Here is a 9,599-nt window from a genome sequence, read left to right on the forward strand (position 1 = left end):
CAAAAAGCCTGTTCTCATTAGGAAAAATTTGAACCGTGTAGAGACCCTTTGGGATTAAGGTTAATTAGAAGCCAGTCAATGAGAAGAGGATGGTGGACACACTCTATGCCCTCAAAAAAATAGAGGGACAAAGTAGTTTTACACTTCTTAATGGCCTCATACTTAGTGAGAAGGTGGGGGTAGAGGGGGGGGGGATTTTGGAACCTCCAAGTTTCCCTCTTTTTTAACCCGTTTTTGAAAATATCCCAAAAATTTAAAAGTTTTATAAAAAAATCAAATTTCAAATTTCAACTTCTTAAAACCCCTTAAAACTTATTTTATGATCAAAACACATTTTTTGACCTCCAAAAGTCAAAATGTGCACCAAAAAATCCTAAAATTCAAAATTATTCAAAGTTTTTTAAACATCATTTTCTACTCTCCAAAGCCCCCCCCCCAACCTTTCCATGCCCAAAAAGTGATTTTCTTTCTCTGGAACCCCTTTTTTTACGTCCTCCTTGGTTGCAACCATCACACTCACCCTCTACTCCAACTCTATCTCTCTACTACCATCTCTATTGTAGAAGCAAAGGAAGCTCCTCTCTCCTCCCCTCCCACCTCCCATTGCCACACCAAGCAAGGGTCATCCACCTTCTCCTATCTCCACTGCGGCAATGCTTTGTCCCCTCTCTACCACTACCACCTTCCATTGGCACACCAAGCAAATTCGTTCCCTTTCTCTCACTTGCATTGTAGCAACAAACAGGTCCTTCTCCTCCTCCTAATTTCCTTTACTCACCCATGGCAAGCTCTACTTCGCAAAGGCGGCCAAAGGATGAAGTCACAGCACTTGCACGCCACAATACAAGAGATATAGATGGTGAGTGGGTGCCACAAGAGTTCACCAAAGGTGCTTGGGTATACATGCAGCCATCTACTATTGGCCCTCACCATGTTCAAAATCGTGCAAACTTGAATCATCATTGGAAAGGAAAACTCCTTGGCTTCAAGAATTGCAAGGACAAGGGGACCGTAGCCATTGTGCAACATGTTTTGTCAAGCGTCAAATGATGGCAAGAAGAAGAAGGGGAATCATCATCCTCAAGTGAAAGGGAACAGCCACCATGCCAACAAGCGTAAGCAAGGGGGTCTCGAGCTTGAGTGGTACATACATAAAACGAGTCAGAGATAGATCCCCCATGGAAGTGTGCTGAGATCCCACGCACACACCGCGTGTCAGTGGCGGAAAAGACACTACCCCGTGGGCAAGGAGCTCTCCCTACAGCACAAGATCGAGAGACAACAAGAGAGGAGGATGACAAGGAGACAGAGGAGGCAGCACCACCACCACTGAAGCATGTAAATCGTCGCAAATCAAAGTTTTTTAAGAAGCCCAAGTGCTTCCCACCAACAAATGTGCAAGTGCCCCCACGACAACCCCAACATCATAGCAAGATTGCAAGGGCATTTAAGGAAATATGGCACTATCAAAAGACAACTGAATTGCTCATTCGATGAGCCCCCTTTGCTTGCACGATGAAGGAGGTGCTGCAAAGTTATGAAAATCAATATAGAATACAAGCACCACCAAAGAATGTAAATCACCACAATTCAAAGTTTTTTAAGAATCCTAAGCGCCGCGCCACACCAGCAAATGTGCAAGTGCCCCCAAGACAACCCCAACATCATCGCAAGATTGCAATGGCATTTGTAGAAATATGGCACTATCAAAAGACAACCAAGCTGCTCATTCCACGAGTCTCCTTTGCTTGCACGATGAAGGAGGTGCTCTAAAATTATGGAAATCAATATAGAATGCAAGCAATGGCGCTCGAGGCAATTCAAGAAGCTGCGGAGGACCACATAATTTCTATGTTGGAGGATACCAACCTCTGTGCCATACATGCGAAGAGAGTGACTATACAACCGAAGGATATGAATCTTGCACGTTGTTTGAGGCGAGACTTTGAGCACTAGTTGAAGTGAAACTCATCTTTATTGTATTACCCACCCACCTTTGTAATAAAACATTTTGTTCATGATCAAAGGGTTTAAAGTTTTGTACAATCTGTGTCCATAATCAATTAAGTTTTTAATTTTCTTAATGTTTTTAAGTTGCCAATGATGTGTGTCTAATGTACAACCGTCGGATCCACCAGTGTCAGAGGGGAAGGGGGTGTATTTATAGTTGAACACTTGAAATCAAGCAAATTTTGTGCTTTTCTAGTGTCCAGGGGTGCACACAAGCCCAAAAAATGCAAAAAGGGAGGTGGCCACAAGGGTGCGCAAAATAGCCAAATAGGACCCATCTCTCCCTCCTAACATCTCAAGTCAAGTCCTTCCATAACTTATAGTAATCTTAGTCTATCCCTTGTAAAAATCTTCATTAATATATATAAAAGCTTTCTTCTTTGTATAGCGATCCACTGCACACTTGTCTATTTATCTTTTGCCCTTATTATTAGAAATGCACTCCTCCCATCTGCAAATTCATTCCCCCTGTATGGATGGTCATCCCCCTTTTTGCATTTTTTGGGCTTGTGTGCACCCCTGGAAACTAGAAAAGCACAAAATTTGCTTGATTTTAAGGTTTCATGCACTTTGTCATCTTTCGCTCTAGCAGCATTAGGGGGAGGGGGTGAAGTAATGCATGGACACCTAAATTTCAGTTGGATTTGAGCTTTTCAAGTGTCATGGGGTGTACACAAGGCTAGTACCAGCAAAACGGGGGGTTGCCACAAGAGCACACAGAACAACCAAACAGGTCATGTTTGGCTGCTCTACATGCCCTTGTGGCCACCCCCCTTTTGCTTGCACTAGCCTTGTGTGCACCCCAGGACACTGGAAAACTTCAAGTCCGACTGAAATTTAGGTGTCCATGCATCCAATCTTTTCCTACTCCTTGAGTGCGACACCAATAACAATGAGTATTTTGGTAGAGCAAAAACGACACCCCTTAGCAATTGACAACACAAGTTCATGATTTTTAAAAACTTTGCAACGTAAATGAAAAGAATGTACAAGATAGAGAGGAAACTGCATATATTTCATTAGTACTTTGAAACAAGGATGTACATCATTTACTTGACGAGCCCATAATTTTCTTGGCCATTCCTTGGCGTCTCTCTAGTGCATAAGGCAGCTCCCCGGCCAAGAGGGAGTGCGATATTGCCTCAGGGTCAGTTGAGCCAACATAAGCGTGTATCCCTATATGGGCAAGCACTTTGCCATGGAAGCCAGTGCCAAATGCATTGCGTGCTAGGGATCTTCACAGTAGGAAGAGAAGATGAGAAATTTGGGCAATGGTGCTCAAGCACAAAACTTTGCTCAAGAATTTCAAAGACCTCATCATGAAATGACCTTGGGGAGTGAACTCATTGTGTACAATGGCAACATCACCAGCAAGGGGAAGTTTTCCTATGTGATAAGCAAGGGAGTATTGTAGTCCAAAGGCCATCTGTTTACCGCTTGTCCACGCTGCAAACTCATCAAGCTCCAAGACATCCTACCATAAACCAATCAAGGGTAAGAAAAAAACAACTAAGGTGATTAAAAGAAGCTTTGAAAGTAAGATATAATTTTCTTGTCTTCCTTCTCTCTATAGTCCTTGACATCCAAGTCGATGCACGACTTCACCACACCCACAAAATTCGACTCATCAGAGGGGGGATTTTACACTTGAATAGGCATCCTTGCAGCAACAACCTTGGCTTATGTGGATTGGAAATATTGTCCTACCACGTGCAACTGCTCTGCTGTAAAAACCTCCACACACACAAGTGCAATAGTGTCAGTGACAGAGTCATCGAGTGGTAGGAGCTTCCCTTTAAGGGAATCTTGCATGGAGTCTAGGGGGAACTGGGCATTGGTGCATAGCACTCTCAAGCACTCATCCATGCATAGGCCGAATGATTTCTCCAAGTCATTCAAAAAAAGAAACTCCTCCTCATCCACCAGCACTGACGATAAGCGAGTGATCTCTACTTCTAGGATCACCTTATCCATCAATGCAGCATCCTCTAGAGTGACACAAGTGGTAGCCAGAATGATGGATTTTTAAACCACTTCCTCGATCCCCCTAGGATACTCAAGCTAAAGTGCATGGCCATGGAGACACCTTGCTGCTCCTTGGCATCTTTGATGATGGAGCCAACCTGAAGGTGTGGCAGTTGCATCTCCTCCAAATTGGGTTCCTCGTTGACAAGGAAAATGAAAGTAGCCAATCAAGATAACTACTCCACCCCCAACTTGCACTTCTTCAGTGCTAGCACCCCTGGGGCCTACTTGTCCAAGAAATGGCCTACATTGACGGTAATTTTTGGAAATCCTCTCAATCGCTTAGAGAACGGGGAATCTTCTTTGTGGATGTAGCGTAGGAGATTGCAAGGCACCCAGATCCTTGCATTAAAGGGGGATAATCACGACATATTTGATGATATTATCCTCTATGAATGTTGAAATCTTGGCAAATATGTCCATGTGGACTGTGACGTCAAGGTCGGCAGGGAGACGAGTGAAGAAGGTGTGAAGATCCAACTTTCCATTGTTGTTGTTGTCCTTGAGGAAGAGGGTGAAGCATGACAAAGGGCCAGGTGGGTGGCGATGCAAAGGCTATCGTCGAAGTGAAAAGTTAGATTGAGTTATTGAGCCTCCCCATTTATAATGGTGGCCTTTTTAGAAAAAGGCACTTTAAAAAAAGGCTCTTTTTCCAAAAATGGACTTCCGTCTCATTGTGACACGTAGAATTCAATAATAAGTAAAAATGGTATTGAGACAAGTTATACACAAGACCACTATTGTAGAATGAAAAACTATATCCAAAGTCCAAAATTTGCCAAAGCTAAGCAAATTGATTAGAAAGGGGATTGTTTCCAAAAATGTAAGAGTTACAAAGCTATAACAACAATAGCATAGTTCCATCCATGTCCCAATCATCCCGGACCTTCATTTTGTCCTCCATTCTCTTCCCAATCTGTAGACATTCAATAATAAGTAGGCAATTATCATCAAACTTTGATGGACTAGAATTTGGTGGAAGGATTCTCACCATGTGACCTTGGAGACAAGATTGAGCTTGTTGAAGGTCCTCAAAAACCATAATGGCCAAATGTTCTCGCACATTGCTGAGAGTCCATTGCTTGTTCACTTGGACAACTTCAAAATCATCATTGGGCATCCTCACTATAATGTCAAAGCTTGCAATAGCTCCATCTACACACTGTAAGGGAGTCCACACTCCAAGCTTGCACATCCAACGATCATAGTGAAATCATAAGTACAAGGATGTGCGGGATTTTAAATAACGCATCCCAATACCTAATGCTCCAACCTACAATGGTACATATCCCCATTGTGCATGCCCTCCACAAAACCCCAGTTCTCTTCTAAAAGCCTCCCTAAACCCTCATAATGCACATCTTTACATACAAGCATTGTGGGTGTCTCTACAAATGCAAACTCTTTGAAGATATGCATAAAATAGTGAATAGGTAAACACCAACTCAAGCCCATAGACCTTGAAGCTTTAGAATATTTCAAGGAGTTTTGGACATTTATTACCATCTTTTGCTTGAAAGATGCTACCAACTATAAATTTGGTTGTGGCCACTCCATACTTAATAAGAAAGATACTTTGATGGGTTCAAGTAGGTACAATATAGGAGTGAGAATATAAGAAAATTCTTCTTTGAACCGATTTGGTTGGACAAAGGTGTGCAAAAATTGTTGTTCCAATATCCGCATGTATAGCACTCAATGTGCCGGAGAGGCTATGAAGTGGCTGCTCCTCCACCAATGTAGATGAAAATATGACTAAAAAATCAAGCCAAATCATAATTATGAAGCTATAAAAACATTCCATTATGGCTTCACACCCAGCTTTATATTCTCAAAACATGTACTAACAATGTGCTGGGAATCAAGGTGGTTCTTGCAATTGTATGCTGCTTGAATCTTCGACGTGCTGTACCTTATGCTTGATGTTTCTAAGATTTTTGTTATTGTGTATGTCGCTCATGAGCCCGCGATGAGCCCTCTCCCCGACTACCTTGCCCAGAGCTTGATGAGCGCCAAGAACAGCCACGTGTTCGCGGACGTTTTCTTGTGTTTCTAAGCCACACCGACTTCTCGCAACCTTGGAGAGTTTTTTTATTAGTAGGAGGTGCTCTTTAATGGTTTGTTTGGTGTGTACCATGGGATATGGTGGAGCTCACCTATGGAGAAAAACCAAAGTGACAAGTGAGTGGATCTTATATTAAAAGGGCTCATTTTAGAAGGGCCCTTTCACACTATAGTTTTCTTTTAAAAGCTATTATTTTTTAAATGGGTGCCCCCAAAATTTAACTAAAAAATATATAAATAAGAGTACTAATTATAGAGTTGAATCTATCTCAACCCTTGTCGGACCGTGCATTAGCATGTGGTTACTGGCGTTGAATCCACCTTGACCCTTTACGGACCCTACGTTGACGCCATGTGGCATGCTTGGCGGGGCCTTGTGATGTTTTCCACTTGTTGTTGTGCTTTTGATGACTCCATTTGTGCACTTCCCTTGCAATCTTAGATTGTCGTGCACGCTCCATGGTGAGTTTACGAGCAAATGTCGTGCGAAAGAACCAATTGAATATCTCTTCCAAATAATTCGAATGTACCATACCACCACCATGTCGAGTATCTTTAAAGTATATCCCTCTAGCTCGATAATGAGACTTCTACATGCCTTGAGTACTAAAAATCTCAAGCGAACCGTATGCGTGCATAAAAAATGCTCCATGCGCAAACAAGATATGTTGTTCACAAGAGAAAACGATGCAAATTATGAAATGAAAACAATCACTTAATATAAGTTAACTATATAACATGGCTTAGCATGTAACTGATGTTATTTTCACCCCAAGCAAGGGTAAAGACCTGGGTGAAATTTACCAACACTTCTTGAAATGATTGGCGTTGCTCCTCTGTTGTGCTGGCAAGACCCATTAGCTTGACCATTCTATCAAAAGCTGCCCAAACTTGCTTGCACTTGTTTGCAAGCTCGCCATTCGAGTCATTGTTAGTAGAAGCTTTGCATAATTCCTTCAAGAGCTCCCAAAGGTTACCTGCCTTCTAGTTGGAATTTTTTTGAGCATCATGACGGCATGGGTTTCCCTGTATGGCTTTCTTCAAGAAGTATCTAGCTTTTTGTCCACTCATTGATACTTGTTGGGCAATCTCATGGCCTCCCTTGTGTTCTTTGTAGCAACAAATGACACATTTCCAACGTAACAACCAATGGAATTGAGAAGTGCCTCCACCTGGTCAATCGTCTCCTAGTACTTTTGCAATGGCTTCATTGTGAAGGCGTAGTCAATGTGGAGCCTTAGTAGCCTACCGAAAATGCGCATGAATGCGTGCAATGTACAAAAATGTACATTAGATAGAGAAAATGGAAAAATTGGATTACAAGCTTGTCCTTTAGTGCACGATATGGGGCATCTCAAAACAGACGCCTCCCATTCCCTGCCTTCATCTCCGACATCAAAATTTCCCAATGCTTCATCTCCATACTTTTGCCATGGAAGCATTGAACCATCCTTTCTAGAGTTCTGTTGTGCTTTTTGTATGTTAGGTTTATACCCCCAAGTGAAAAATGAACAAGGTAGAGTGAAGAAGCCCCTTGTTTGCAACCAAGTAAACACTTTTTCATCTTTAAGCCCCACCCATGTGCCACTCCACATCAAAGCTACCAAAACCCTTAACCTTCAACTTCTCACATGTAAGTTGGGAGTGTATTACCTCTGTAATCCTTTAGAAATTGAATATTAGCCTTGTAAGCTTTGGTGTTGATCCCAACCTCATCACAAGCATGTTGGACATCATCTTCACTAACCACATTTGTCAATTTGTGCATAAGCTCCTTGGTGACTGCATCCCTAATGTGCTTTCCCCCAGGTGAATGTAAGATAGAAATCACATCATGGGTATTGAGACAACTAGTGAGAAGGTTGACTCTATCATCTTCTCTTGTTCCATCGCATGCCTCTTGAATAAAGTTTATGGCAACCTAAAAGATAAACATTAGCAAATAGTTTGAAGTAGCAATGTCTCCTGGAAGTATTGAAGAAATCACCTTGTGGTTGTCACTCATCATTTGCGTGCTCCATCCGTATATGCAAGTGTTTCAATGGATGAAAATGCACGCTTACATTCTCTTGCACAAAGGGGTGTTTTTCTCAAATGTGTGATGGTGTTGCCAAGCTTCATAATGTGGGCATCATTTTCGTGCATTTGTTGTTGGAGAGTTGAAATATCCCTCTCTGAAAAGGTAATACTTTCTTGTAATTCCAATGTCTTGAGTTGAAGAGCTTGACATTGGTGCATCCACAAATGCAAAGAAGCACTTGCTCCCATAGACAACCGATAGCAATAGCCTAACAAGCATACTTCTCTCCTCCCAAGATATTGAAGAAGCGTCAAAAAGCTATCAAATGATGAATGAAAGCGGCTTATAGGATTATAAGGGTACAAATGGCCATTCACCCAAATGTCGACATTCATCTCACCAACAGCACGACGTTCCTATGATGACCTCTGTTCACCCTCACGTGTGGCCTTTAGTGAAAACTCCGTGGGCAAGCAAATATGTACGCTTCTGGTGTGTAGAGTACGTGGTGGTAGAGGCACACAATTTGCGATTTTCGTGAGCACCATGGCAACTGATGCGTGAGGAAGCAATGGATGAGAAGAGAGAGGGGAGTGGGAGACGGGGGGAGGAGGAGGGAAGGGGACAGGGAGAGAGAGGGGGGGAGGAGGAGAGAAGGAGGCAGGGAGGGAGAGGAGGTAGGAGGACGAGAGAACAAAGGTTTTTTTTAACGAGGGGAAAAGATTTTTGAAAAAGTTGACTTTCAGTGCTTGTAGGTCAAAAAAAAGGTTAAAAATGGTTTTTTTTATATTCATATATATTGGTGGGGAGTTTTAAGTCAAAAATAAGTAAAAATGACTTTTTTGAAAAAAAAACAATTTTTGTCCCTTAGTTATACACGTTATTGCTAATGTGGCCACACTCCTTTACTCCCTTCACTTTCAAAAAGTTAGAGAGAGAAAGGGTCCACATTCTATATGGACTTTAAAAAAATGCTAGAAAAGCCTATTCAAAACTAGCTTCTTGAATGCCCTTGTCCCCTTGATCGTACATAACATTAGCCTTAATCCCTAAAAATTAGGATTCCTTACAAGGCCCATGCAAAGTCCATATTTTTTCTAGTTTTGTGGTTATTTAAGCTCAATGCATACAATAAACGTGTGAAAGATTCACCATGTGCATTTTTTTATTTGAAGACTATTTGAGGTGCAAAACTTTGGCATGCTCATTATGGTCATCTCAAGTTTTCTAGTTTGCAGAAGTGATATGGTTGCTTTGTTTGCTCTTCCTGTGAAACATGTATGAGAAGGTTGTCTTTTGGGCAGAATTCAACGTTCTAGATTTTAGCAATGGGCCATAGAAGTGATATGGTTGCTTTGTTTGCTCCTCCTGTGAAACATGTATGTGAAGGTTGTCTTTTGGGCAGAAATCAACGTTTTAGATTTTAGCAATGGGCCATGCAGCACACACCCTCCCAGAAGAGGTAGACAATATATTCTTT

The sequence above is a fragment of the Adiantum capillus-veneris genome, chromosome 6 (assembly GCF_014529385.1).
Source record: "Adiantum capillus-veneris isolate H3 chromosome 6, ASM1452938v2, whole genome shotgun sequence".
NCBI classification, from domain to species: domain Eukaryota; kingdom Viridiplantae; phylum Streptophyta; class Polypodiopsida; order Polypodiales; family Pteridaceae; genus Adiantum; species Adiantum capillus-veneris.